Source organism: Cervus canadensis, chromosome 29 (genome assembly GCF_019320065.1).
Source record: "Cervus canadensis isolate Bull #8, Minnesota chromosome 29, ASM1932006v1, whole genome shotgun sequence".
Classification (NCBI taxonomy): domain Eukaryota; kingdom Metazoa; phylum Chordata; class Mammalia; order Artiodactyla; family Cervidae; genus Cervus; species Cervus canadensis.
In genome coordinates, this window is record NC_057414.1 from 30,086,650 (window position 1) to 30,114,392 (window position 27,743).

At 48.1% G+C, this 27,743-nt stretch overlaps 1 protein-coding gene across 1 annotated transcript in view; it reads right to left on the bottom strand.

The window, feature by feature from the left end:
* Positions 1 to 19,225, bottom strand: part of KCNJ1 (potassium inwardly rectifying channel subfamily J member 1) — a 33,793-nt gene extending 14,568 nt beyond the window's left edge. The window contains exons 1-2 of the mRNA XM_043452678.1: positions 18,933 to 19,225; positions 6,413 to 6,573 (exon numbers count right to left, since the gene is read on the bottom strand). The gene's annotated coding sequence lies outside the window, so the exon portion shown is untranslated. The remainder of the gene's footprint in view (positions 1 to 6,412; positions 6,574 to 18,932) is intronic.
* Between the last annotated feature and the right edge of the window lie 8,518 nt (positions 19,226 to 27,743).

The window sequence follows — 27,743 nt, forward strand, 5'->3', positions numbered from 1 at the left end:
TGATTTTGTTTTCTTGCTGTCCTTCAAAAAATTTTTTTTCAAGTGTTTTGGAAATGCTAGCATGTCTCAACTCTGCAAAAAAAGACCTAAAGGGGCTCGCTTCATCTCTGCCTGGCTGAGTTTTGAAGGGAAAGCACACACCCTTGGGGGCTGTGGGGAGTTTTGACTGCAGAGCGAGAGAGCCCCAGAGGATGAGAGGAATTCATGGAACTCACAGTCACAGAGTTGGGTCTTCTTGCCTTTTATGCTAAAGATTTTCTAAGTAGTCTATCTTAATCTATCTTCTCAACTTCAGGGAGTTCTGCACTTTACCCAGAGAAGGCATTGCTTTGCTGGGTGTGCGTGGATTGAGTCAGAGTGAAGAGGATAAGCTGAGGGGGAAGTGAGGAGGCACAGCTCAACATGAATGAAGGGAAGCCCAGGGTTGAGAACAGCCCCTGCAGAGTGTGCAATGGCCATTAAGACCTGGGTGGAGGAACGCCCATCGGCATCCCGTGCCAACAGCGCCCTCTAGAGCACGGTGAAGACAGTGCCCTGAAGCAAGACCTCTGGGGGCAGGAAGCCCACAGGGCAGCCTGAATCGTCCACAGGGTTGTTTACTAAGAAGCCGGTGTGGACGTGAAGCCACTTGCCTCTGTCTGAAGAAGTGCAGGAGGTGATTTTAAAGCTTCGTGTGTGACTGGAATTTGCAGTAACCCAGGAATCGCTGGCTTTGGGATTACAGTTGTTGAGCTTGGAATCCACCAAGTTGCCTTGGCCGGTTGCAGACTGGGGGTGAAAGCACAGTAGGGAAGATACCTACTAACACAAGGAGATCCAACCAGTCCATCCTAGAGGAGATCAGTCCTGGGTGTTCACTGGAAGGACTGATGCTGAAGCTGAAACTCCAATACTTTGGCCACCTGATGCGAAGAACTGACTCATTTGAAAAGATCCTGATGCCAGGCAAGATTGAGGGCAGGAGGAGAAGGGGACGACAGAGGATGAGATGGAGGATGGCATCACCAACTCAATGAACTTGGGTTTGGGTGAACTCCAGGAGTTCATGATGGACAGGGAGGCCTGGCGTGCTGCAGTCCATGGGGTCGCAAAGAGTCGGATACGGCTGTGTGACTGAACTGAATTGAACACACAAGAAGCATGGTCATTGTCTAGAGGGAGGAGGGGTCCCTAGAGAATCCCAGGTGAAATTCCCTTCAGTCTGTCCCAGAACCACAGGGGACCCTCCACCTAAAAAGGGGTGAAAAGGTCAGTTCTCAAACCTCCATCATGCACTCGGGCCACACCTCCTGAGAGGCACTGTCCCAAATGTTGAATTCTAGTTTTTGGTGAACCTATAGCTGAACATTAAGTTAACACAAGGATTCAAAGGCATTTCTAGTCTCATGGCCTTTTATTCTAATTACTATTCAAAAGAAATCCATTACAATGAAAATATCATTATACAAGTCTAGGTATATAATCTTATGAGGGTGTGCCTGCTCAGTCACGTCCAACTCTTTGCGACCTTATGGTCTGTAGCCCACCAGGCTCCTCTGTCCATGGGATTCTCCAGGCAAGAATACTAGAGTGAGTTGTCATTTCCTTCTTCAGGGGATCTTCCTGACCCTGGGAACAAACCAGAGTCTCCCGCATTGCAGGTGGATTCTTTACCACTGAGCCACCTGGGAAACCAATATAATCTTATGCTGAAACCAATATCAATAGATGGTGTTCTCAAAAGATAGTATGTGAGGGACTTCCCCAGTGGTCCAGTGGTTAAGACTCTGCACTTCCACTGCAGGGGGCGGCACAGATTCAATCCCTGGTCAGGGAAGTAAGATCCTGCATGTCTCCGCCTCATGTTTTGAGCGGTCAAAAACAAAGACAGCATGTGAACAGAAACTGCTTCATATAGTAAGTCATGTAACATACGATATATGCCCTAGGATACTATAGACATGTGTTTGTTTTTCTCTTTGAATTTTAAAAAAATTTTTATTGGACTATAGTTGATTTACAATGTTGTGCTGGTTTCAGGTTACAACAAAATGAGTCAGCTGTAAGTATACATACATCCATGCTTTTTTTAGATTCTTTTCCCATGAAAGCCATTACAGAGGCTATTAGACATTTAAAGGAATCCTCTACTGAATTATTATATATTATATTTGTGTGATTATATTAGATATATTATTTATTATATTATATATTGTATATATTATATTATATATTATAAATATTATGTATTATGTTTGTGATTATATACGTATTTTTATTTTTATAATATGTTTTATTATACGTGTGTGTGTATTAGTTGCTCAGTTGTGTCTGACTCTGCGATCCCATGGACTGTAGCCCACCAGGCTCCTCTGGTGGGCTATATACATATATATTAATATATAATATACTATATGTTATATTACATAACAGTTTACATAGAAAAGAATCATTTTTGCAAATGAAAACATCATCCTCTCACTTATGTGATTTGTACAAGTCTGTGTGTTGTGGGAGTGTGTAGTTTGTTTTGTCTGAAAACTGGACACATCTGTGAGAAAATGATTGTTAAGTCACCTCTCTCAAGCACCTCAAATGACACTGGCTTTTAATAAAAGAATTTTGATGTTTACCAAGAGTTCTATTTATTATGCATTCAGAGACCCTGTTGTTAGTCTGATCCTTCTAGTTCTCTATGGTTTGGGTTGATAGCACATCACTTCAGTCTTTCCAGCCCAGAAAGGAATGAATTCTATGTGGACTAAGGGTCTTGAACATGCTTTACTGAGTGTCTGCATCAAGAAAGTACACTTTGTTTTTGCGAAAACATGTAGAAATTCAAACCTCAAAGCCTTATAAAATAGTGGAGTAATTCAACTGATGCCTTGAGCTTGGCCCTGGGGGACTAGTAGTCATGAAGCGGAGCCACAGGTGAAGGGTTTCCTGTGGGTCCAGCCCTGCACCAAGAAACATGCAAAGAGAAGGCGCAGAACCCCAGGTTCCTGAGTTTGGAGGGGGCGTCTGGATGTCTTCCGGTCCCATATTCTAGCTTACGTTTCCTGTCACAGCCCTGGGGAGGGGCCATTTGGGCAGGATGTAAGAGGTGGGGTTCGAATCTGGAGTTGGTCAATCATTCTGTGGCCCTAACACTGGGTACCACCCAACCTCTCAGGGTGTCAATTTCCTCATCTGAAAAAGGGGCCACCCATGTCTATTACAGATGGATAGAAAGAGCTCAGATGGCCCTTGAACTTGGAAAGTGATCCAGTCACTAATACCTTCAAGAAAGCAATCTCTAGCTCTGATTTCTCTCTCAAGTTACAGCCAGACGTTGAATGAAAGATCCAGTGCGTCATTATCTGTGATGCCTTGAATTCTGGGCTTCTCTGCCCCAGCATCCATGCTGCAGTAGCACTGCCCTTCCCAGAAGGGTGCTGAGGAGGGCAAGGCTCTACCATAGGACGCCGTGGCTCCGCCCGGGGGAGCTCGGAGGGTCAATGATTACCAGCACAGGCTTGGGTTCCGCCGAGCACAAGAGTTGCATTAATGGGGCGGCACGCCTGCACGCCAGCCAGCCTCCCACGTCCAAGAGCTTTCTGGGAAAGCCCTGGAGGCAGAAGGAAGCAGAGCCAGCAGCCGGCTGCTCTCTGCCCTGGAACCACCCTTGCGGGGCCCCTGCTGAATTCCTCTCTTTGGGGCCCTTCTTGTCACTGGCAGGGCCCATCCCAGGAGACCTTCTCAGAGTGGAGATGAGGCTACAGAGACCTCCCACCTGCCTCCTCACAGACTGGCGGGCGACTCTGGCAGCTGTCTTGAGCTGCTCTTAACTAGAGTCTGCCACCGAAAGAAGACTGTGAGTGAGAGACGGAAGAGAGCATCTCCCAGACTCAGAGCCAGGCTAGGGCAGGCAGACCTGAGACCTGCCCCGCAGAGGGTCAGGAGCTCACACGGCGCTGCTGACGCATGTCCCCTCAGTCCTTTCTTGTTTTTTAACTCAGTGGTGTGTATAATGTCCTGCAAAAGGTGAAGTGAAATTCCACCTTACTTCCTCTTATTTGCCCTTCTAGCATAATCAAACCCAATCACAAGAAGCTTTTCCATCTCAGAAATGGTACTTAACTGCTCTGAGCTGCAACTTTTCCTAATAAATCGGTGATTATAACACCTATTTGTTGCCCAGGGGATTCACTGGAAAATACACAAGTCCACACAAAAACCGCTCCACGAATGTTGGTAAGGCATTGTTCGTCTCAGCCAGAAAGTTAAACACAAATGTCCATCTACTGGTGAATGAATAAATAAATGAAGTTTGTCCATACAATGAAATATTGAAAAGTGAAAGTGAAAGTCACTCAGTCATATCTTTGTGACCCTACGGACTGTAGCCTGCCAGGTTCCTCTGTCCATTGAATTTTCCTGGCCAGAATACTGGAATGGGTAGCTGTTCACTTCTCCAGGGGATCTTCCCAACCCAGGGGTCAAACCCAGGTCTCCCACATTACAGACAGAATTTTTACCATCTGAGCCATCAGGGAAGCCCCCAGTGAAATATTATTCAACCATAAAAAGAGAATGAAGTACTGGTACATATTACAATGTGGAAAAATCTTGAAAGCATTGTGCTAAGTGAAAGAAGTCAGATATAGTATTATTCCCTTTGTACAAATGTCTAGAATAGACAAATCTAGACACAGTGATAGTTAGATTGGTAGCTCCCAGTAGGGGTGGGAGAAGGGAAATGTAGAGTGACTGCTAATGGGTACCCTGTTCCTTTTTGAGGTGATGAAACGGTTCTAATATTGTTGGTGGTGATGGTTGCCCAACTTTGTGACTATACCAAAAACCCACCGTTGTAGCTTTAGATGGATGGATTGCATGGTATGGAAATTATACTGTATTGTATTGTATTGCTCAGCTTCCAAGGTGGTAAAGAACCTGCCTGCCAATGCAGGAGATGTAAGAGATGTGGGTTCAATCCCTTGGTCAGTAAGATCTCCTGGAGGAGGGCATGGCTACCCACTCCAGTTTTCTTGCCTGGAGAATCCCATGGACAGAGGAGCCTGGTGGTCTACAGTCCATGGGGTTGTAAAGAGACACAACTGAAGCGACTGAGCACGTACCCATTCCTATTGTATTCTATTGTATCGTAACGTATCCTATCATATCCTATTGTATTATTTCAATAGAATTTGTACAGGAAAAATCCACATCAAGGGCCTCTTGCACGGCGGGGACTCAGCAAACTGTCTGCCATCTGCGTCCCGACTCTCCATTTCTTAATCCCATTCCTCCCTCCTCCAACACCAGACAGAAGCACGCCCTGGGCCCTTATGGGGTCCTCAGCTGAACTTGGCCCCTTCCTCCTACAGCAAGTGGCCATGGTGATTCTGGAGGTACCACACACAAAATATTTCCTCCGTCACAAGAGCCTGGAGGCACAGAAAGATGCTTCTGCAGATCCTCCCTCTCAACACAGGCTCTGGCGGCAAAAGGAGGGACTACGCCTCTCCCAGCATCTGTGGGACAAATCCTCGGCCCCTGCCTCCCCTGCCGGTGGAGACCATTGGAGCAGCCGAGGTACAGTGAGATCCCGCCCCGCTGTCCACCTTCGCCTGGGCTCCCCGCACCATGACCCTGAGCTGGCAGTTCAGTCTGAAGCCCGGTGTCAGCTCTGTCCACTCTTCTGAACAGCTCCCAGGGCTGGAAGTCCAGCCAAGGACTTGGCTTGGAAGCTGTGTCTGCCGTCCCCGAAGCATGGCAGGTGCATGGACTCATTCTATCTGATGGGATGCGCGGAACCTTGAACTTGTCAGGCTGAACCAAGGCCCACCGTGCGGGCCACGCCCGCCCACACTCCCTGACCCTCTCTCTCACACTCACAGGAGCTCAACTCCATTCCCTCCTGCTCTCCCCTTCTCTCGGTACATTTTTAATCTTCATTGTTTTCTGGAATTTTTTTCCTGGCCCATGGTCCTTGCTCTGTTCCTGGAGTCAGTAACCTGAGCTGTAAAATTCTTACTTAGACTGACCTCTCTGGAGACTTGGCAACCTCACAGATTAGCCAGAATCCCACGGAACCATATAAACCCCTCCTGGCCCCACATTCCCATAGTATTCCTTCCCTTGGCCCCGCACACACATGGAGGAGGGTGGGGAACGGGGCCTGAAGCATAGGTGGGGGTTCTTGGCTGCTTCCTTGGTGACAGCTGTAGGGAGAACCGCGTGGAGTCCAAATTCAGGGGGCCTCGCAAGGAAGAGACAGAACACGGGCCATTTCTGTCTCTACAGATCACAATGACCTGTTTGATGACGCACCATCAGGACCAAGCCTGGACCATGATAAATAAAGGATGCTTTGAGGGCAAAGAAACTAAAGTACAACCCCTCTGCTGTGATGAATGCTAATTCCTAACCAAAAAAGGGGCCAGTCTACCTGGAAAGCACAGTCAGGTGTCCGTGACTCTCTGGGCTTGAAACACGAGGTCTGGAGTCAGACTTGAATTCCAGCTCTGCTGCTGACGGATGCCTGGATGCCCGTCCGAGCCAACTGCCTGTGTTTTTACAGAGCGAATTTCCCAAGGGAAGCGATTAAACCTGGAGAAAAACAGAACAGAAAATCACCGAGAAAACTTTAGGAGCCGTAAAGACCCTAGAGCTTGCTGCGAGCTATGTTTGTTTCTTTCTTCCTTCCTTTTCTTCTTTTTTCTGTCTATCTTGCTGCTCTGTCCAGCCCTAAATTGCAGAGCTGAAGCCTCTGCTTTCTGGTTCACCTTTCCTGTCCATGCACATGGCTAATAGCTGTACCCTTTTTCATCGATGTGTTTTCACGACATCATTTTAGTTCTCATCTGGTCCCCCTCACTGGGGTTCCCCTGCTCTGCCCCCGGGACCAGACAGAAAGACGGCCACTAGGAATTGCAAAGAGATGGGCCAGGGGCTTAGCACTGACTGGAATGCTGGCTCTCGGCACCTGGGGGGCTGTGGGTCTGTGAGGCCGTGGGGCCCAAGCTCTGGGTGCTGAGACTGAGACCATCATTGCAGAAGGCCAGTGGGTGGGGTTGGCAAAGCAAAGGTGGGGATGAACAGGTGTCCCTGTGGTAGTGAAGGTCAGGCTGTAAGGTGATGTGGACTTGATTTAAAGCCTACTCCTTCCACTTGTGAACAGGATAAATGGCTTTGCTTCTCTGAACCAGAGTGTTCTCCGTGAACGTGAAGTTAAGAACACCCATTTCTCAGGCTGAGATGGGACCCAGGGTAAGAACACCCCATAGCAGATCCAGCATGTGGAAACCTCAATGAGGTCAGCTTCCTTCCGTGCCTGGCAGAGATGAGGAGCCTCCTCGAAGAGACGGCCAGAGGTTGACTTGGCATTTGGGGAATAATTGGAACTCCCGGGTCTGGATTTGAGCAGGCGGTCAGCTCTCCTGCCAGACCCAAGGACAGACTCGGAAGGTCCCCATGAGCTGCAAAGGAAATGCAGGGGCGGGCGTGTGGTGCCGCCTGGGGGAGATGCCGGCTGTGGGAAGTGTTCTTCTGCCTCTGCTAGCCCTGTCCTCTCTGGCTTTTCAAGAAGGCTCTCCCCTCAGAATCTCTGGGAGGAGGAGGCAGTGGGCTCTGGGTTGCTTTAAGGGGTCTGTAAGGAGCATTTTTGTACACAAGAAACCCAAAGGGAGAAGACTTTGTTTATTTGGTTGCTTGGGAAAAACAACAAAGCTGGGGGGAAAGGAGTGAAGATCAAAAAGAAAAACATTGCCCATAAAACGATCAGATTAGATTAGACCACGGAGATCTAATTATGCCAGGCCAATTGAATTTCCTCTGAGGTTAGCGTGACCAGCCTTCCAGAAGCAGAGGCAGCTGGGGTGCAGAGCTGTGACTGACGCCTGGCATGTCCTTCCTCCGAGCACTTGGCGGGGGGTCAGTCCTGTGACCCCCAGGTGGGCATGTGAGTGCATCTCCACCGGGCAACTTGGGCTGAAATTTACTCCCAGAGAGTGTCTCTAGAATCCCCTTTTCTTTCTTAGCACCAGCTACAGCTTATTATATATTTATGTTGTTGAATTTGTGCCTTCCTCAGCTCTGTCAATGGCACAACCATCAAGGAAAACTTCATTCAACCTTGATTCTTCTCTGTCTCTCATCCCCACAGTCAATCCATCGGCAAGTCTTCTCTGCTCTTCCTACAAAATACATTCAGAACCTCTCCGCTCTCTGGGCTCCTTCTTCTCCAATCCCACTGTAGTCCAAACCACCACCACTCTTAATTTGGCTACAGAAATAGCCTGCTGTCTCTCTCTCTCCTCACTCTTACAACTTTCCCCAGGTAGAGAAGAAAAAGATCAGAGAAGCCAAGTTATCAACCCAATTTCACAGAGCCTTGCTGGCGCTCAGTCATTTCCATTGTATCTGACTTTTTGCCACCCCATGGATGGTAGATGGTCAGGTTCGTCTGTCCATGGGGTTCTCCTGGCAAGAATACTGGAGGGGGTTGCCATGCCCTCCTCCAGGTGATCCTCCCAACCCAGGGATCAAACCCATGTCTTCTGACTCTTCTTCTGCATTGCAGGCGGATTCTTTAACAATGAGCCACAGAGGAAACCAGAGGTCACAGACCTAGAAACTAAGCATTCACCTCACTGTAGCTTTCTCTGCTGTGATATGTGTCCACCATTGACTTAATAATTGGAAGAAACTGATTAAAATTAATCTCTTTCAATGTGACTTTCCGTCGCACAGACGGAAAGCTGACGGTATATTCCCTAAAAGGTCTCCATTCCAGCCAGGCAGAGCTCCTCTCTAACGTGGTTGGAGGCAGACTGAAGGGTTTGACTTTGCTTTACAGAATGGGGGGAAGGTTGAAATCAACCCAGAGGGAAAAGAACACATGTTTGTTGCATGTCTGCACATGCAAGAGCCTGAGGTGGGGGCTTGGCAGAAACTAGTCCATTCGATCTTCACAGTGACCTCATGAAATAGGTGTAATGGTTCCTATTTTATGGGGTGGGGGCACTGAGGTGTGGAGAGGTTAAACAGCTCAGGTGGCAGAGCTGAGATGGGAACCCAAGCCTTCCTGGATCTTCCTACCGGAAGTTCCATGAAGACAGTGAATTCTGATCTAAGGTCGGGAAGGAGAGGCAGGAGAGCTCTGGGGAGAGACAGACCCTCCCTCTGTTTCCCTCTCTCTCACTCCTTCCTCGCTTGCTCTTTCTTGGCTTATTCATTCCTTGTTTTCCTTTGGTCAATAAATATTTACAGAGAGTCTATCACATGCCCAGCTCCAGGCTGGGAGTGGGGATAGAGCATGAACAAGATTGGTGTTCAGGGAGGTGGAGAGTGCAGGACAGATAACAAAAAGGAACTAAATAAACAGGGTCATTATAGATGGAGATAAGAGCTGAAAAAGCTGCGGCAACAAGGGGTGACTTTGATGTTAGCAATAAGTAGAAGGCCACTGAAAGCCCAAGATGGTGGGGGTAGCAATGCCAAGAGGAGAGAGTGCAGGTCCTCCTCTAGGCTGGGGGTGCTGACCTCACCTGCTGCTTCCAGCCCAGGGTTTTGCTCGGAGACTTTTAGCATTTCGGGCAGAACTAGGAGACCTCACCTACCTCCGCTCCAGCATGGGCACAAACCCAGCTGCAGTCTTCCCATTTGTCAAATGGAAAAGAATATTTAAAAAGAAATGTATATATATATTTCTTTTTAAATATTCTTATATATGTTGTTATTGTTTAGTCACTAAGTCATGTCTGACTCTTTGGGACCTCATGGACTGTAGCCTGCCAGGCTCCTCTGTCAGGAAGATCCCCTGGAGAAGGAAATGGCAACCCACTCCAGTAATATTGCCTGGGAAATCCCATGGACAGAGGAGCCTGGTGGGATATAGTCCATGGGGTCCCAAGCAGTCAGACACAGCTGAGTACCTGAGCACACACACCTATTATATATGTGTAACTGTATCACTTTGCTGTACAGTAGAAATTAATAAGACATTGTAAATCAACTATGTATTTCAATACAAAATTTTAATAAAAATAGTGCAGAATTTTTCAATGCAGAAACAGAAGAATTTTTCACTATAGATATGACTTGCAGGCAGAGGCAACATAAAGAACTCAGAAAGTCTCTTTGCTAGTAGTACATCAGGGATTCTAGAAGGTTCTATATGAACAACAGTGAAGGTATTGCCCATTGGACAGGTGTTACACAGAACCCGTGGAGATGTGCCTGGGCCCCTCCCCACCCCACCCCAACCCACTCCACCTCGCCTGCCGCAGCCCCACTGCCCAAGGTTACTCTCATGAACTCCAGGGCGGGGGACTGGGGAGTGTCCACAGCACAGAGGCAAGACCAGCATCTTTTTGTGGCTGTCTTGCCTTCTCTTCATCCCCCATCACAGCCGGGCCTGGAAATGGTTCAGCATCTGGTCGCTAGTCACCAGCAAAATATGCATGGCCTTTACAGTGTCTACACTTGGAAATTAGCCTGTCTGTGGTCTGGCTGTTGGCATCCCTGCAGTCCCCTCATTCACAGGGCTAAGCCGGCAAAGACCGCACCCACTGCACCGTCAGCCCCCACCCAAGCTCTGTCCAGAGTGAAGCAGGCGGCCAAGGGGATTACAGAGGCCTGCTTCCCAGAACAGCATCCCCAGAGAGCTGAGGAGGGGGACGATGGTCCAGGCAGAGGCGGGGTCGCCAGGGCTGGCACCCTGGGGAGAAGCGTGCCAGAGCCTTTGGAACAGAGCAAGAGTAACAGCTACCTGATGCGAAGAGCAGGCTCACTGGAAAAGACCCTGATGCCGGGAAAGATTGAGGGCAGGAGGAGAAGGGGACGACAGAGGATGAGATGGCTGGATGACATCACTGACTCAGTGGACATGAGTCTGAGGAAACTAACTTCAGGAGATAACTAACTGCAGTGTATGGGGTCGCAGAGTAGGACACGACTGAGTGACTGAACAAGAACAATAAGGCAATGAGGGCCCAGAGAGGGCATAAAGCATCTCTGGGATCTCTAGGACAGGAAGGAAGTTTTGAGGTGGCTCATTTATGGGGTAGACCCAGGCTGCCTGAAGAAAAACTTAGCCAGGGGAGGTGGTCAGAAGTGGCTGTCCCTCCCTGGTCCAGGCTTAAGCTTAGAAGCAGATACCTGCCCCTTCAGAATACCAGAGAGAGTGGGATTGTGGAGGACTCACCTAGTTGGTGGAAGAACGTGAGACCAAGAGTGCAGGGCTCATGACTGCTCCCTCCCAGGACCTGGAGGGGGGTCAGCCCCTGAACCCTTCCCCTGAGAGCCAGGGGTGAGTTCCTGTCTGTATAAGGAACACTTCCTTCTGAAACCCATCCCTGCCGCCTAGCACCTGGACACCCAGCTTCTTCCTGATGCCTAACCCACATCCTCAGGCTGAGATTTGAATCTACTCTCACCTAACCTTCAGCAGGTGTGAGAAAACCAGCCCTCTCCATTAGAAAGCAGTTTTAGCCCACATCTCTCACAGACCTTCTCAAATGACAGCCTGTTTCTCAGCTTCCCTTCACTGTCACTAGAGTCAACTCCTGGGAAGGAATTTGCCCACTTCATGCCCTGAGTGATGAATCTCTCTGCTCACACTGCTCTGGGCACAAGCCTGGCCTGGGTCCTTTTCCCTTCCCTCCCCACACTCCCACTCACAAGTTCCTTAAAGAGGCATATTTACCTGTAAAAATCCAAAACTGCAAACAGCTTCAGAGGCCAGAGGAAGGCATGTGCGATAAAAAGGTAAATAAAATCCAAACCTAGGACACTCTTCTCTCTACTTCCCAGCCAGTCCCTTTCCCCAGGAGACTTTATCTCGTCCTTGTCTTGACAGTGGTGAGCATCCACACAGCTCTCACTCCCAGTGGTTTAGGACAAAGGAGAGCGAGAACCTAGTCTCAAAGGGTTGCTCACAATGGTGCAGGTAAGCACCCTGAGTTAGAATGTCTCAGAGGTATCCTCTTTTGTTGTTGGTCAATCACTCAGTCGTGTCTGACTCTCTGCAATCCTGTGGACTGCAGCACGCCAGGCTTCCCTGTCCTTCACCATCTCCCGGACTTTGCTCAGACTCAGGTCCCTTGAGTTGCTGATGCCATCCAACCATCTTATTCTCTATCACCTCCTTCTCCTCCTGCAGCATCAGGAGGATGCTCTCCTTGACCCTCTCACCCCTACCCCACTGGGGCAGCCTGGGAAATAGACTGGGTGGGAGGGGAAAGCCCAGCCCCTCCAGACAAAATGTGCCCCACTTATGCCTCCCTTGTTCTTTCCTGTCTGAACTCCCAGGAGCCTGACATTTCTGCAAGGAAGGGACAGGGTCCTCACACTTTGTAAAAGTCCCTCACATGGTGGAATTCCCCAGAGGTCTTCCTAGGTAATCCTCCGACCACTCCCGTGACTTATCTCTGACCGTCTCCACTCCATGCATGATTCATCAGCTGTCCCACCCCTCCCAGCCAGCCTCTGAATCCCCTGGTCCCTGACTTGGTCGAATGCCTTCCAGCAAAAGACTGGGATTACTCTTATCTCTCCCAGCATCTCATCAGTGACTTGGACTCCAAAAGGCCACATGGCACAGAATTCTTTTCCTGTGAGAAGCTAGCAACAGTTATTCATACTTTCCGAGCTCTGTCAAGCCCCTCAAGGACAAATGGCAGATCTGGACAGAGCCAGAAAGCTCCCAAGAATTTAATCAAGGGCAGCAAAGCATGAGTCTCCCCCGAGGGTAGTCACCTGAGAGAGCCATGGTGGTTCCGGCTGCAAAGACGTTGTAGCCTGTTGCTTTCACTGGTGTTGTGCTGCATATTTAAATCTGCCCGCTAGGGATACAGTAGCTCATTGATATACCGCCCCCCCCCCCATAGATGTAATTCCAAAACCTGAGCCAAGAAACATTGATGTTTGTGCAGTTGGAAAAGAGGAAGGGGCCACAGATGGACATCGGAAAATTCTGAATATATGGAAATTTCTGGTTTGTATTTCAGAGTACTCCAAAAGAATGTTCCTTTAAAGCCTAAGGGTGACCCACCTCTGTGAATGTTTAGGCGTCCGGGTAACTACAGCTTAGAGCCTGGGCAGACACACGGCCACCAGGGCAGACCACACAGGGGGACCAACTTAGGGGAAAAATGACAGGCCACCTTGAGGGAGGAAGTCATCAGTCTAAAGCCCTGTAGGGTGAATTCAGATTTCTGTTTTTCCTGTGGGTTCTAGAAAGTCTGGGACTCTCTTAGGCCTTAGCTTCTTCTTTCCTACCATGAGTGAGCTGGAGTGCTTGAACCCTTAGAATGACTCTTTAAAATTAGTTATATACATTACTGTATATAACACAATCAACAAGCACTCTATTGGATAGCACAAGGAGCTCTACTCAATACTCTGTAATAACCTATATGGGAAAAGAATAAGAAAAAGAATAGATATGTGTATATGTGTAATGAAACCACCTTGCTAAATCACTTTGCTGCACCTAAAATGAACAATATTGTGAATCAACTACACACCACTACAAAATAAAAATCTGCCAAAAAAAAAAAAAAATTAGTTCCCATGCGTTTTTTTTTTTTTTTTAATGAGATGGCACTGGGTTGGGTTTTATATAACAGCCAAAATCCTCCTAGAGTTTTTGAGAAGCAACTATTCCTTGGTATGGGTCATCTTTAGATGCTCGTCGGTCTTGAATTGGTCCGTTGTCTGCTTACAGATTCTGACAAGGCATGGGCAATGATGGGGAGAATTCTCTGAACATCCTTCATCACAAAGCCAGCAAGGATGGCTTAGGACCCCCCCATATGGAGCAGGGAATAGACTTCTCTGAGCCCAGTGACCTTGGGTTTTGTTTCTTGTTAACTTTTCTAGGTCTACCTCCGACATGTCTCCCCATGAATTTTTCCTTCATCTTTTTTTTTCTTTTTTTTGAAGGTATTTGCTTTTATTCCAATTTTTTTCCCCAATTTCCACACATGCTCCCTGCTTGTTCATGAAGATTATGAACTATTAATACATGATCAAGCCAAATCACTTTTGCTGTCTGGAGCAGAGCCAGAATTACTCATGAATCATACATAATCCAGGAGACCCAGCAGACTGGGAAGATCTGATCCTTTTCTCTCTTTTTTTAATTTTTTTTTTCTGGTACTGACTCTCTTGCTGTGTCTTGCAGGCTTAGTTGTCCTTTGGCATGTTCCCCAACCAGGGATCAAACCCACGTCACCTGCACTGGAAGGCGGACTCTTAACCACTGGATCACCCAGGAAGTCCCTGGTTCTTTCTCTTTAGTTTTGGCTTTAGGCTAAGTCATCACTGCCTGGTACTTTGTCTTCTCAACATACATAATTTTAATGATCTTATTGGCCTTGAGATGAAGGGAGATGGATGGTCCCTTGGAGCTATTCCTTAACTCCTTTATTAGGCTGACCCTCACTTTCACCTCTGAAAAGGCTGAGCTGATGTGGAGGAAAGTGGCGATGGCAAATAGAGCTGTTACAACTGATTAACATAGTGAACTATCCTCAGTTAACTATTGGGCAAACTTTAAATTCTATGCCAATAAATTCACTCAACTGGGCTTGAACTTGCAACATGAAGTATATTCTGGCATAGTCTTCTTCTCAGGCCTCACAGAAACTAAACTGGAACACTTTGAGTCCTTGTTGGGGCCCCACGAGTTACTTCATCTCCAGGGAGAGAAGTCCTAGGCGCGCCTGAAGGTGGCTACTCTGACTTGAGTGCATCCACACTTAAACTCCAGTGGGCTGCTTTCTCCAGGTATTTTGAGCTGTGAGATCTCACTATTCCAAGGCCTGTCACCCGCCTGTCAAGTGGAAGGACGTTGGGTGGATCCTGGGGTCAGACGGACTCACTGCCTGTGGAACCAGCCCTGAGCATCTCAGATGCTGTGATAGGATGGGGTCCCATGGACTCAGACGCTGTCCTCTCCCCTCACGGCCAGGAGGGCCCAGAGTGAGTGACCAGGCCTGAGATGTCAGTGCCTCCACTGACCCCAGCAAGGGGTAATCATCTTACCAACGTCACCCTGTTCCCTGCAGCCATTGGAAAGAAACTCAGGAATTCTGACTTCACCCACCCTCCCTTTCTCTCCATCATTTTGCTGTGCTGTGTGCCTAGTCACTTAGTTGTGTCCAGCTCTTTGAGACCTCATGGACTGTGGCCCGCCTGTCACATGGGGATTCTCCAGGCAAGAATACTGGAGAGGGTTGCCATGCCCTCCTACAGGGGATCTTCCCAACCCAGGGATTGAACCCAGGTCTCCCGCATTGCAGGCAGATTCTTTTTTTTTTTTCATTTATTTTTATTAGTTGGAGGCTAATTACTTTACATTGTAGTGGTTTTTGCCATACACTGACATGAATCAGCCATGGGTTTACATGTGTTCCCCATCCTGAACTCTGCTCCCACCTCCCTCCCCATCCCATCCCTCTGGGTCATCCCAGTGCACCAGCCCCGAGCACTTGTCTCATGCATCCAACCTGGACTGATGATCTGTTTCACACTTGATAATATACATGTTTTGATGCTGTTCTCTCAGATCATCCCACCCTCGCCTTGTCCTGTAGAGTCCAAAAGTCTGTTCTATACATCTGTGTCTCTTTTTCTGCCTTGCATATAGGGTTATTGTTACCATCTTTCTAAATTCCATATATATGCATTAGTATACTGTATTGGTATTTATCTTTCTGGCTTACTTCACTCTGTATAATGGGCTCCAGTTTTATCCATCTCATTAGAACTGATTCAAATGTATTCTTTCTAATGGCTGAGTAATATTCCATTGTGTATATGTACCATAGGTTTCTTATCCATTTGCCTGCAGGCAGATTCTTTACCAGCTGAGCTACCAGGGAAGCCCATACTTCCCAGCAAAATGGGCCTGAAAATAGACCAACTCATAGGAATAGGGCTTCCCAGGTAGCACTAGTGGTAAAACAACAACAACAACAAAAAAAAACCAGACTCCCAATGCAGGAGACATAAGAGACGTAGATTTGATCCCTGGGTTGGGAAGACCCCCTGGAGGAGGGCATGGCAACCCACTCCAGTATTGTTGTCTGGAGACTCCCCTGAACAGGGGAGCCTGGTGGGCTAGAGTCCATGGGGTCGCAAAGAGGCGGACATGATTGATGCAACTTAGCATGCATTCATGTGTAGGAAGAACCCACGTGGAAGACTCATCTCAGCATCTGCTCAGTGTGAGTGGGAAATGCTTTGCAGCAATTAATGATGCATAGAGTAACCTTTCTAGAACCTTTACAGAGGCCTCTAATGCTCGGTGATTCTGCTATTATTTCTACTATTGTCTCAGTTGTTTGCTCCACACTCAGGAGGGACACATTTTCCGCCCTGCCGCCTAAGGGTTGACAGCAGGGCTCAGCAGAGACCCAGAGCAATGCCCCACCTAGGGCTGGGCATTCGGGGCGAGGAGAAGGCGACACAGGCTCTCTTTGCTTTCTCGGCAGACAGGCAGGTGCTCATTTTGGTGATGGAGGAAAACAAATGACCAGGGATTTCACTTCTGAGGTGGAGGTGGGGAGGGGGTCCCTGAAAGGCCAGCCCCCTAGTATACAGAAAATGCTTTTTTCTACTCAGTTTGCTCATCATTCGGACTTCAGGGAAATTTCCAGAATGAGACCAGCTAACTCTCAGATTCCCACATCCAGGGCAATCCTTCATCCTCACAGCCAGCGTGCCCTAATTCTTGAGTGTTCTGCATTATAGTAATTTCCCAACTGGCTTCCTGGCAATTGTCTTATCCCAGCCCAACCCACCTGGCACTTTGCAGACAAAGCAGCTTTGTAAATATGACCTCACGTGGCTTCCCACTGCCTTCAAGACAGTGCCGCTCTCCCGGGTATCCCACACAAGGTCCCTCATCACGGGCGCTCACCCTGCAGCCTCGTCTTTCTTCTCCCCTCCCCTTCCACCCACCCCAGACACTCTAGCCCCACATCCCCTGCATATGTCACATTTCCTCATGCCTCTGTGTTTTTGTAAATACTACCTCATTTTCGGGAATGCCCGTCCTCTTGCCCCCACCAGTCCCGTCCTGCCCACCCAGGGAGTTGAGGACCACCCTTCCACACAGGCAGTGATTATATCATGACTACATTGGGCACTTGCCCAGCTCAAGTGTAACAGTCTATCTCCATGTACACACGCCCTAAACAATAACTGCCATGAGAACCAGGGCTATTCAATAATTTCCCAGGACTTCACAGAGCTCCCAGAACACAGTCATGCTCATTCTAAGCTTGTTGAAAGGCAAATGAGGAAAAAATACCTGTATGTCTAACACTAATAGTAAGGAAGAGGGCAATAATGAAGAGAAGAAAATAGGATGAGCATCTTGAATTGTAGAACCAAGGGGAGTAGGATTTGGGTCAAACTCAGGCCCTATAAGCAATCCCAGGGAGAACTCTAAGAGGAAGAATTAAGCAGCATTCAAGCCGTGGAAACCACGGGACAAGTAAGAGGCAAAGCATGTGATCAAAGCTGATTCCTTGGAAAATCACTGAGCTGTGAAAAAGTCCAGGGTAGATTCATAACCTGGCACAGAAAAAAATGAATTGCTGGGAAAAGGAAAAAAGACATGCATGAGAAATCCTGAGCCTCAGCTCTACAGAGCATTTCCTGGCAATTACAGCATCTTATGTACTTAAAAAAAAAAAAAAACAGAAAAAATACCACCAACAGCATCAAAGCTCAGAGAACCGTTTACAAGTCATCCGCTCCCTGTGCTCATCTGCAGAATCAGCCCACACCCGAGCTGACTTGAGGTCCTTCTTACTGGGGGACGGGGAAGGGGGCAGGAAGCATCTTTGTGCTTTATGTATATTCAAAAAAAAAATTTTTTTTTTTCTGATGGTTCATGACTTCACAAAGCACCCCTCCCCCACCACCATGTTTGGAAAAACTGAAGCTAACTTAGTGAGCATACATTTTCAAAAACTAGGGCAGAGTAAGGCAAGACAAGCTAAGCCCACGACCGAAGGGCATCAGTCAGTGGGCTAACTTAAGTCCTTGTCAGAAACAGCCTGCTTCCTGTCACTGTGCTTGGCTTCATTCTGTGTGCCCAACTACAGTAAAAAGCAAACACATTCTTCCTAAAGCTTGCCAATTGCTAAAGACAAATATTTTTTGGAGCCGCTATGCACAGCATCAGTACAACATGACTGTTTGGAGAAGGGGACTGCAGCTCCATTTATCCTTAGGTTCACAGAAAGCAGAGCACAGGGAACAGGTATTGTGCATCATCAGAGGGCCCATCCTGGCTGACACTGAACAAACCTGGAGGATCCCGGAGGCACTTTCTTGTAATCAAGCAACATTTCATCAAATGAAGGAAAGGCATTTGGGTGCAGGTAAGCCAAGTGTCTTATTAATACTAACACGTTCCACCCAGACAAGGTTCAGCCTCTTCCACAGTGGACCTCACTAACACCTTGGTGTGCATACATGCTAAGGAACTTCAGTCATGTCCGACTCTTTGCAACCCTATGGACTGTAACCTACCAGGCTCTGCTGTCCATGGGATTCTCCAGGCAAGAATACTGGAGTGGGTTGCCATGCCCTCCTCCAGGACTAGCACCTTACCCTCTGTCAAAATGACAGCAAAGGCAGAGAGAGGTCCGCCCTTGCAGGGGCTAAAGCTGCCAGGGACACACCACCACGAGGAGGAGTCAGTGGAGCCAGGCATGACACTCAGGGCTGGGAACCCCCAAGGGCAGCCAGGACGAAGCTCACAGCTCATCATTCACTTGCAAACAGAAGACCCACAGCATCAAGTGAGGGAGTTAAAGTCACACCTTTATAATCTGGGAGCAGAGAACAGTCCTGTCTAGATTTGAAATGGGGAAATGAAGACTAAATTTCCACCAGAATTAACTTCTTTTCTCAAAGGGGCAATATGGCATTTCTCTGCTTACCTCATGGATTGACAGCATGAATGCAGAGACAAAAGCTCAGTTCCTTGGTCGCCGAGAAAGCAGCCAGGTCCCTGATGTGAGTGAGTCCTTGCACCTTTGGTCCCAAGAGTTTGGATGGCATGGGTGAAGGGGCCCGGGCCCTGTTGCTTTTTATGAGTCTGTGGGTCAGCTCAGACTGGCTGCCAACTCATCTGTATGCAACGGCTCTCAAAGAACACAGCTTCCTTAGAACCGGATCCAGCAAGAGGAGGCGTGGCGGGTAAGAGGGCAGGCTATAGCAGAGGTGTTGAGCTGCCGGGGCTAATTACACGGGGTCTGTTTGTGGAACTGTGCTGGAACCAGTGTGCTGCAGCTGAGTGTCCCAGACAGAAGGCTAGATGCTGCCGGGTTGGGGAGGAGCCCTTCAAAGCTTCTGCTTCGTGACTCCTCTGTGGTCACAGCTCAGGCTGATCTGACTGTCCCTTGGCCATCATCTCCCACCCTAGTTCCAGTTCAGTGTAGAACTCTGTAGCCAAAGATTTACAGTAGAACCGACTGGGAAGGAAGCCCTAGAGCACCAACTTTTCACCTGGGGACAAGGCCCTAGCTTCTCTCTTGGGAGTCTACAGCGGAGAGTGAGGTCATGGAGGTGACGGACTTGGCACGCACTTGGCATTGAGTAAATGCTCCTGAAATCAACACACCCCAGGGTCTGTTTTCTTTCTTTCTTCCCATCCTACCCTCGAGGTTCATCTCACTCTGGCTCACACATCGTGTCTTATACACTCTTGTGGGTGTGACACTGGGGTCAGTGTTCCCCCTGCCCTGGTGGCCTTTGTGGGCCTTCACTCACTCCACTGCTGGTCACCACCGGAGCATCAGACAGCGGTCCCCCTAGTCACTCTGCACTCTGCACTCATGGAGTATCGGGAGGTCAGTACAGGCACCCTTCACCCTCTGGTCTCCACTCAACACCTCACAAGACAGTTATTGCTATTGTTCAGTCACTCAGCCCTGTCCGACTCCTCTGTCCTCCACAATTCAGCACCAGGGCATCTTCAGTTTTAGAGCAGGAGGCCAAGGAGCCACACTGAATCCCTGGATCAGCATGAGTCACAGAGATGCCTTTCATTCTCCTAATCAGCCTCCAGATAACTGGAAACACAAACACACACCTCTTGCAAAGCTAAACGCTCATTCTCCAGTCAGCACAGAACAAACTCAAAATGAAGAAAACAAACGGTTCCTTAAGTGCCTCATCCATTTGCAAGTCAGGTCCCTTGCAGGATGGAACCAGAGCATCTCATTATTATGGAGAACAGGTAGCTATCTTACCTCCGTTTCCCCCTCTCTCCTTGCCCCCCATTCAGACCAGCCCCTGGGGACCAGCTGGGAATTAGAAAGAGACTGTTGCTAGGCAACGAGGAGGGCAGGGCTGCTGCCTCTCCCAGTTCCAGGCATCCTGGTCATAATGCGCTAGGGAAGGTGAATCAGATGGAATATCGCATCTTCCATAGAACCAACATGGATCATTTTCTCAGTCTCTCCTCCTGCCTTCACGGGGAAGTCCTGCTCCTACTCCACCATCTTCTGCTTCTCCCACCTCCGTGGTCACAGACACAGTCCTCCTGGGCCAGTAGCCTGGGACAGTGAGCAGAGGGCCTTTCTCCCTGGCTTTACCCAGGTACCACTTTGCTGGTGCTCACAGGAATTAACTCCTCAAACACAGCCTGGAGCCCCAACCTCCACACCTGAGCTGGGGGACCAGAGCTCATGGACCGGTTTTCTTTTCCTTTTCTTTAAAGAAATTCGGAGCATTTCAAAGATATTATTCCATTCATGACTAATATTCCAAGGGGAGCAACTTAAACATAAACAGTGGGTCTTTGGAGGGGCTTCCCAGGTGGCTCAGTGGGTAAAAGAATCTGCCTGCAATGTAGGAGACCCAGGTTTGATCCCTGGGTTGGGAAGATCCCCTGGAGGAGGAAATGGCAACCCACTCCAGTATTCTTGCCTGGAGAATCCCACGGACAGAGGAGCTCTGCAGGCTACAGTCCGCGGGGTCTCAAAGAGTCAAACATGACTGATCGACTAAACAACAGCAACAATAAACCTGCAAACTGTCTCCCTTGCACATAAGGGGGAGGGGATTGCCTGTGTCCCAGGCCACTGCCTCCTACAGATGTGGCTGGCGTCCTCTGATTCATGAAGCGCAGGAAAGGCCATTCCACAGCAAGCAAACACATCACCCCTCAGATTGACCTCCAGCTCCTGAGTGGGGAGGACAGAGGGACTTCTGCTGGAAGGTGTTCTTTCATCTTTGTGCCTCAGTTTGTTGTTTTTTTTTAATTTTAGAGAACGAGTGTCTGGTGAAAGAGATGGTACAATGTGAACATGTCTGCCCTAGAGGAGAAGTAGGTAATCCCACTGAGGTGATAAAAAGGCAAGAGCACCATTACACGGGCTTCCCAAGGAAAGGTTTTGAGAAGCCTGTGTTCGAGAGATGAAGAGCTTTCCTCTGAAACACTGACTGCCTTTGAAGAGGGTAGCACATCCACTGCCCTGTGAGAAATTCCAGGTCAAGGGACATTAAAAAAAAAAATAGGATGGAAGAAAGGGAGAATTTTGACAATTGTTTAATTCACTAAAGGCTTGTTGAGGGCCTTTCTGTAGAAGCCACAGGACCAGGCACTTGGGGAGTTACAACATGAATAAAACATGGTGCCTGCCTTCAAGAGTTTAAGGCTTTATAGAGGAAAAGACATCACGGGCACAATAAGGCATAAATGCGTGGGAAGCATCATGAATAAATGGAAGAAGAGTTTTACTTTTAGTTGGGGGAGCCTCCGAGAGCTGGCAGTGCTTAGCAGGATGCTATTGGTAGCGGGGGGTAGGTAGGATTATACCAGGTGGTCTTGGAAGGTGGGGAGTGGTTGAAGGAGAAGCAGTTTGGAGGCTGGGGAGCAAAGGTGAGTTGGGGCATATGGGTGGGCATAACATCAGGGGTCCTTCCAAGATCTGTTGGAAGCCCAGAGGGAAGGGCCCACTGCACCCTCTCATTCGACGTGGCAGCAACACTAGCCTGAGGTTTTCTAGGATTTCAGTCCAGTGTCCTGGACATTTTGTTCCAGATTCTCAGTTGCTCACACGTGTGGCCATAAAATCAGAAGTCAAGACAAATGAGTTCACACGATCCCAGCCAGTCACCCCTGTGTTTGTTGAATGCCTGGGGAGGCAGGGAGGGCTGCCCAGGGAGCAGATGCCCCTCAAGCCAGGACTTGGCAGGCACTTTCTCCCAGGCTCTCACATTTATGAGGGTCAGCTTCTTGCCTCAGGCACACAAGCCCTGGCTGTGGAAACTGCCAACTTCTGCACTGATGCAGCACAGGTGCCCTGGCCAGTCCAGCGACCTTGAAGTTGATGCCTTTATGGCCACATCGGCAGATGTGACAATCATTTCCTACCATGGGGTGACCAGCCCTGCACCTCATTGCTCAAAGATCCACCCATGACCCATGCCCTGGGACAGTTGTCAGAACCTGTCGTGCCTACAGGACAAACCATGAAGCCCAAACTCTCCCAGCACATTAAGAACTTGGATTCCACTCACCAACATTGTTTTTCTTTTCTTTGACTGTGCCACGCGGCCTGTGGGATTTTAGTTCCCCCAGCAGGGATTGACCTTGGGACAGAAAATGGCAACCCACTCCAGTGTTCTTGCCTGGAGAATCCCATGGACAGAGGAGCCTGGGGTCCAGAGGGTCGCAAAGAGTCAGACATGACTGAGCTACTTAGTACGCACGCACCAGGGATTGAAACCAGGCCCTCGGCAGTGAAAGCGCAGAGTCCTAACCACTAGACAGGGCAGGGAAGCGTTCAAAAATATGGATTCCAAAAAGCAGGTGGCACTGGCCTTCCAGCCTGGGTCCCTGCTGTCTCTCAGCCCCACAGCGACTTTGGGTGCCAGGTCATGAGGATTGTATTCAGGAGGACGAAACGTGCCTTAGAATAAGAGCCTCAAGTTCAGGGTGCAGCCTCAGAGAGCTCAGGTAGTAGGAAAAACACTGAACTTGGAGTCAGAAAATCTGGGTTTGAGCTTGGCTGTCACCTTGGGGTGGTTACATAACCTTGCGGAGTTTCAGCTTCCTCATCTGAAAAAGAGACAAATTGCACTCACCTTACAAGTAGAAGTGCCTTGTTATTGCTAAGTGCTGTATAAACACTACTTACTATTTCATCATTATGCGTAATACTAAAATCAAATAGAACCGGAAACTAAGAATCCTGGTTTAGTTCTAAGTCCTGCACCAATGAATGAACAGCAGAGGTCATGTCGTGCTCCCCACACTGTGAGGTGTGAATAGAGACAGTTGTCCCTGGTGGTCCGGGGTTGGGGGGTTCGGGGGCTGTGGGAATGGAGATGCTGGGTGCCTGGGGTACTCTTCAGTGAACAGAGAGCACAGATAGGGCCTGATCTAGGCTTGGGAACAATTGTGTACCATGAACGCTGATGCATGGTTAGCTCAGTTCAGTTCAGTCGCTCAGCTGTGTCCAACTCTTTGTGACCCCACGGACCGCAGCACTCCAGGCTTCCCTGTCCATCACCAACTCCCAGAGCTTACTCAAACTCATGTCCATCGAGTCGGTGATGCTGTCCAACCATCTCATCCTCTGTCATCCCCTTCTCTTCCCACCTTCAATCTTTCCCAGCACCAGGGTCTTTTCCAACGAGTCAGTTCTTCACATCAGGTGACCAAAGTATTGGAATTTCAGCTTCAGCATCAGTCCTTCCAATGAAGGAGGATTTCCTTTAGGTTGAGGATTGATTTCCTTTAGGTTGGACTGGTTGGATCTCCTTGCAGTCCAAGGGACTCTCAAGAGTCTTCTCCAACACCACAGTTCAAAAGCATCAATTCTTCAGTGCTCAGCTTTCTTTATGATCCAACTCTCACATCCATACATGACTACTGGAAAAACCATAGCTTTGACTAGATGGACTTTGGCAGCAAAGTAATGTCTCTGCTTTTCAGTATGCAGTCTAGGTTGGTCATAGCTTTTCTTCCAAGGAGTAAATGTCTTTCAATTTCATGGCTACAGTCACCATCTGCAGGATTTTGGAGCCCCCAAAAATAAGGTCTGTCACTGTTTCCATTGTTTCCCCATCTATTTGCCATGAAGGGATGGGACAGGATGCCATGATCTTAGTTTTCTGATTGTTGAGTTTTAAGCCAACGTTTTCACTCTTCTCTTTCACTTTCACCAAGAGGCTCTTTAGTTCTTCTTCACTTTCTGCCATAAGGGTGGTATCATCTGCATATCTGAGGTTATTGATATTTCTCCCGGCAATCTTGATTTCAGCTTGTGCTTCATCCAGCCCAGCATTTCTCATGATGTACTCTGCATATATGTTAAATAAGCAGGGTGACAACATACAGCCTTGATGCACTCCTTTCCTGATTTGGAACCAATCTGTTGTTGCATGTCAGGATCTAACTGTTGCTTCTTGATCTGCATACAGATTTCTCAGGAGGCAGGTCAGGTGGTCTGGTACTCCCATCTCTTGAAGAATTTTTCACAGTGTGTTGTGATCCACACAATCAAAGGCTTCGGCATAGTCAATAAAGAAGAAGTAGATGTGTTTCTGGAACTCTTGCTTTTTCGATGATCCAACAGATGTTGGCAATTTGATCTCTGGTTCCTCTGCCTTTTCTAAAACCAGCCTGAACATCTGGAAGTTCTTGGTTTACATACTATTGAAGCCTGGCTTGGAGAATTTTACTAGCTTTAAATTTTTTACTAATTTTACTAGTGTGTGAGATGAGTGCAATTGTGCAGTAGTTTGAACATTCTTTGACATTGCCTTTTTTGGGATTGGAATGAAAACTGATCTTTTCCAGTCCTGTGGCCACTGCTGAGTTTTCCAAATTTGCTGGCATATTGAGTGCAGCCCTTTCACAGCATCATCTTTTAGGATTTGAAATAGCTCAAATGAAATTCCATACCCTCCACTAGCTTTGTTCATAGTGATGCTTCCTAAGGCCCACTTGACTTCACATTCCAGGATGTCTGGCTCTAGGTGAATGATCATACCATCATGGTTATCTGGGTCATGAAGATCTTTTTATATAGTTTTTCTGTGTATTCTTGCCACCCCTTCTTAATACCTTCTGCTTCTGTTAGGTCCATACCATTTCTGTCCTTTCTTAATAAAATGAAAAAAAAAAAAAAGAGAGAGAGAATCCCAATGGATTCTGCTCTTTAAAAGCATCTCCACATTACTTGTAAAACAACCATCACAGTAGCCTCCCTTTTTCAATTTGATCCTTTGCAAAGCACTTTTGTGAACATAGCCTTGTGTGATCATTTAAACAAGGGCAAGTAGCTACAGAAGAAGGTGAGTGATGTTCCTGGCCTCGTGTCTCTGTGTCCAGTTAAGAATCATGTCCTCGATACAGCAGCTGCCCTGGAATAGAGGTGATGTGGTCTATTCTCATCACCACCCTTATCTATCCAAGCCTCCCCTCCTCAACCCCATCCTGACCTTGCCGTTCCTCTCTGGCTCTCTAACCAGAAGCCATGAATGCCCTCCCCAGGTCCCCTCCAGTCCTCACTTGCAAATCCTCAGTGGAGGAGAAAGGTCCCACCCACCTCTCTCTCCAACAGCTTCGGGGCTTGGTTTCTTCTTTTACAAAAAGACACTGGAGCGTGTGATGGATAGTTTCTCTGTGGATGAGGGGAGGTGAATTTGCTGGGAACAAGTGCCCAGCGGGTGTCTTCTGAGGTCACTAGAAAAGGAGGCAGAAGAGTCTTTTTCTGTGACTGCTCAACAGCCACCTTACATGATTCTTCAATCCCACAGAAGGTGTGACCATCATCAGAGAGATTCAGGACATTCATTCAGAGCCTGTCATCTGGCAAGGGACATGGTCCCCTGGCTCAGTACAATCTCACGGGGCCAGAGTGTCTGGGGAGGGTTTGAGCAGCTGTGGGCAGAGAGAGGAGGAGTACAGGGAGAGTTTGAACTCCTCAAGAAAAATCCTCACCGCGTGGGGCCTTCATGCAAAGAGCGAGCCGATGGATGTGAATGAAAGAACATCCCCAGGTGGACTGTCAAGCAGGCACTTTCTAGGGAAGGGCAAGCTCATTCAATAGACTCCCACATTCCAGTCCATTGACCATGACCTGCCTTCTTGTTCAATAGCCAAGACCAATAATCACCTAGTTGATCTACAATTCATGCCATTTGCTGGATTCCAGGCTCACCTAGCCAGGTTCCCATCACGAGCTGGTCTCCCTTCTGGCTCCCCGCTTGTAGGGAGAGGTGTGTTGACTTCATGTGAATTCTAGTTCCCAGCACAGAGTGCTCACAGCATATTAATGAGTTAGTGTTCTCGTCTAGACATTAGGAAGTCAGAACTGAACCGGTGTTCTTGGGAGATGGTTGTGCTCAAAAATCAGGTGACTGAACTTGCAGTGGGGGTCTTGGCAAATGCTCTAAGTCAGGATCTCCAACCTCCGGGATCGAATGCCTGGTTATCTGAGGTGGAGCTGATGCAATATGAATAGAAATAAAGTGCGTAATAAATGTAACCCACTTAAATCACCCCCAAACCATCCTCCTTCTCCAGTCTGTGGAAAAATTATCTTCCATAAAACCAGTCTCTGGTGCCAAAAAGGTTGGGGACCACTTAGTAAGTGATGTCACTTTCTCGGGTCTCTTGGAAGACAGCTGACTTTACACCCATGGAGATACCCAAGCATCACCATTAGCTGTGTACCCTTTCTCTATAAATTTGCATCACTATTTATTTATCTGCTCCCACAAGGGGAGACATTGCTCTGGGCAGGGGCTATGATCTTATTCATCACTGCACATTCAGAACCTGGCACAGCGTCTGCTGCAGAGCAAGGGGTCAACCAAGGTCTGCAGGATGGAAGATTAAAGATGAATGAATGACTAGAGCATAAAGAGAGTGATTTAAAGAAATGCTTCTGCGTGTACTTTCATCTGAAATCCTAATACAATAACAGTTCTTCAACAGTTGTTAGCCCTCAAAAGTGAAAAGAACCAGACAGGAGACAATAACAGCAATATTTCTGAAAACCAGAAAACTGACTCATTCTATGCTTGGACAGGAAGAAATCAAGGCCAGCACAATTATAACATCAGAATCCCAAGAAGTGTAGCGCAGTCCGCCACTGGAGGTGGAGGGTGAACAGGCAGCGAGAAGGAGGAGGATTGATTGAGTCTGCTTAAGATGGATCCTCTCCCTGACTTGGCCCAGGCAAGAAGTCTCTCCCGGCTTCCCTGGCACAAGACTGGAGGTTTATTCTCTAGGGTAAAGCAAAGGGCCTCTGGGTGGAGGAAGACACGTCACCACTCGGGATGGGCTTTCATCCTCTGAGAAAAGCAAAGCTCAGTAAACACACCCAAATATCAAAGCCCCCAGATCTAGTCCCCAACTTGATTCCAGAAGCCAGCATTTAGGACTTGACCTTCCAAGCCAGAGACTGAGAGAGTTGGTCTTGAGGAATCTGAATATCTCCAAAAGGAAAAAGTACTAACAGGGGGTCCTGCACTGAAATGGTCCAGACAGAGTGTCCTCCAGATAGCCTGAGAGGCTCAAGCCCCATCCTTGGGACGCAGGTTACCAGGTGTCTGAGGAGCGAAAACAAACAGACATGAAGATAAAACAAATAGCCATGAAGAAGTATCTTGAAGGAAATGGAGACTATGCAGGGAGAAGAAACCACAAATGGAAAGGACACTGACAAAATAGTGAAACTTAGAATGAGAGAAAGCGGTTCTTGGAAATTAAAAATATGAAAGCA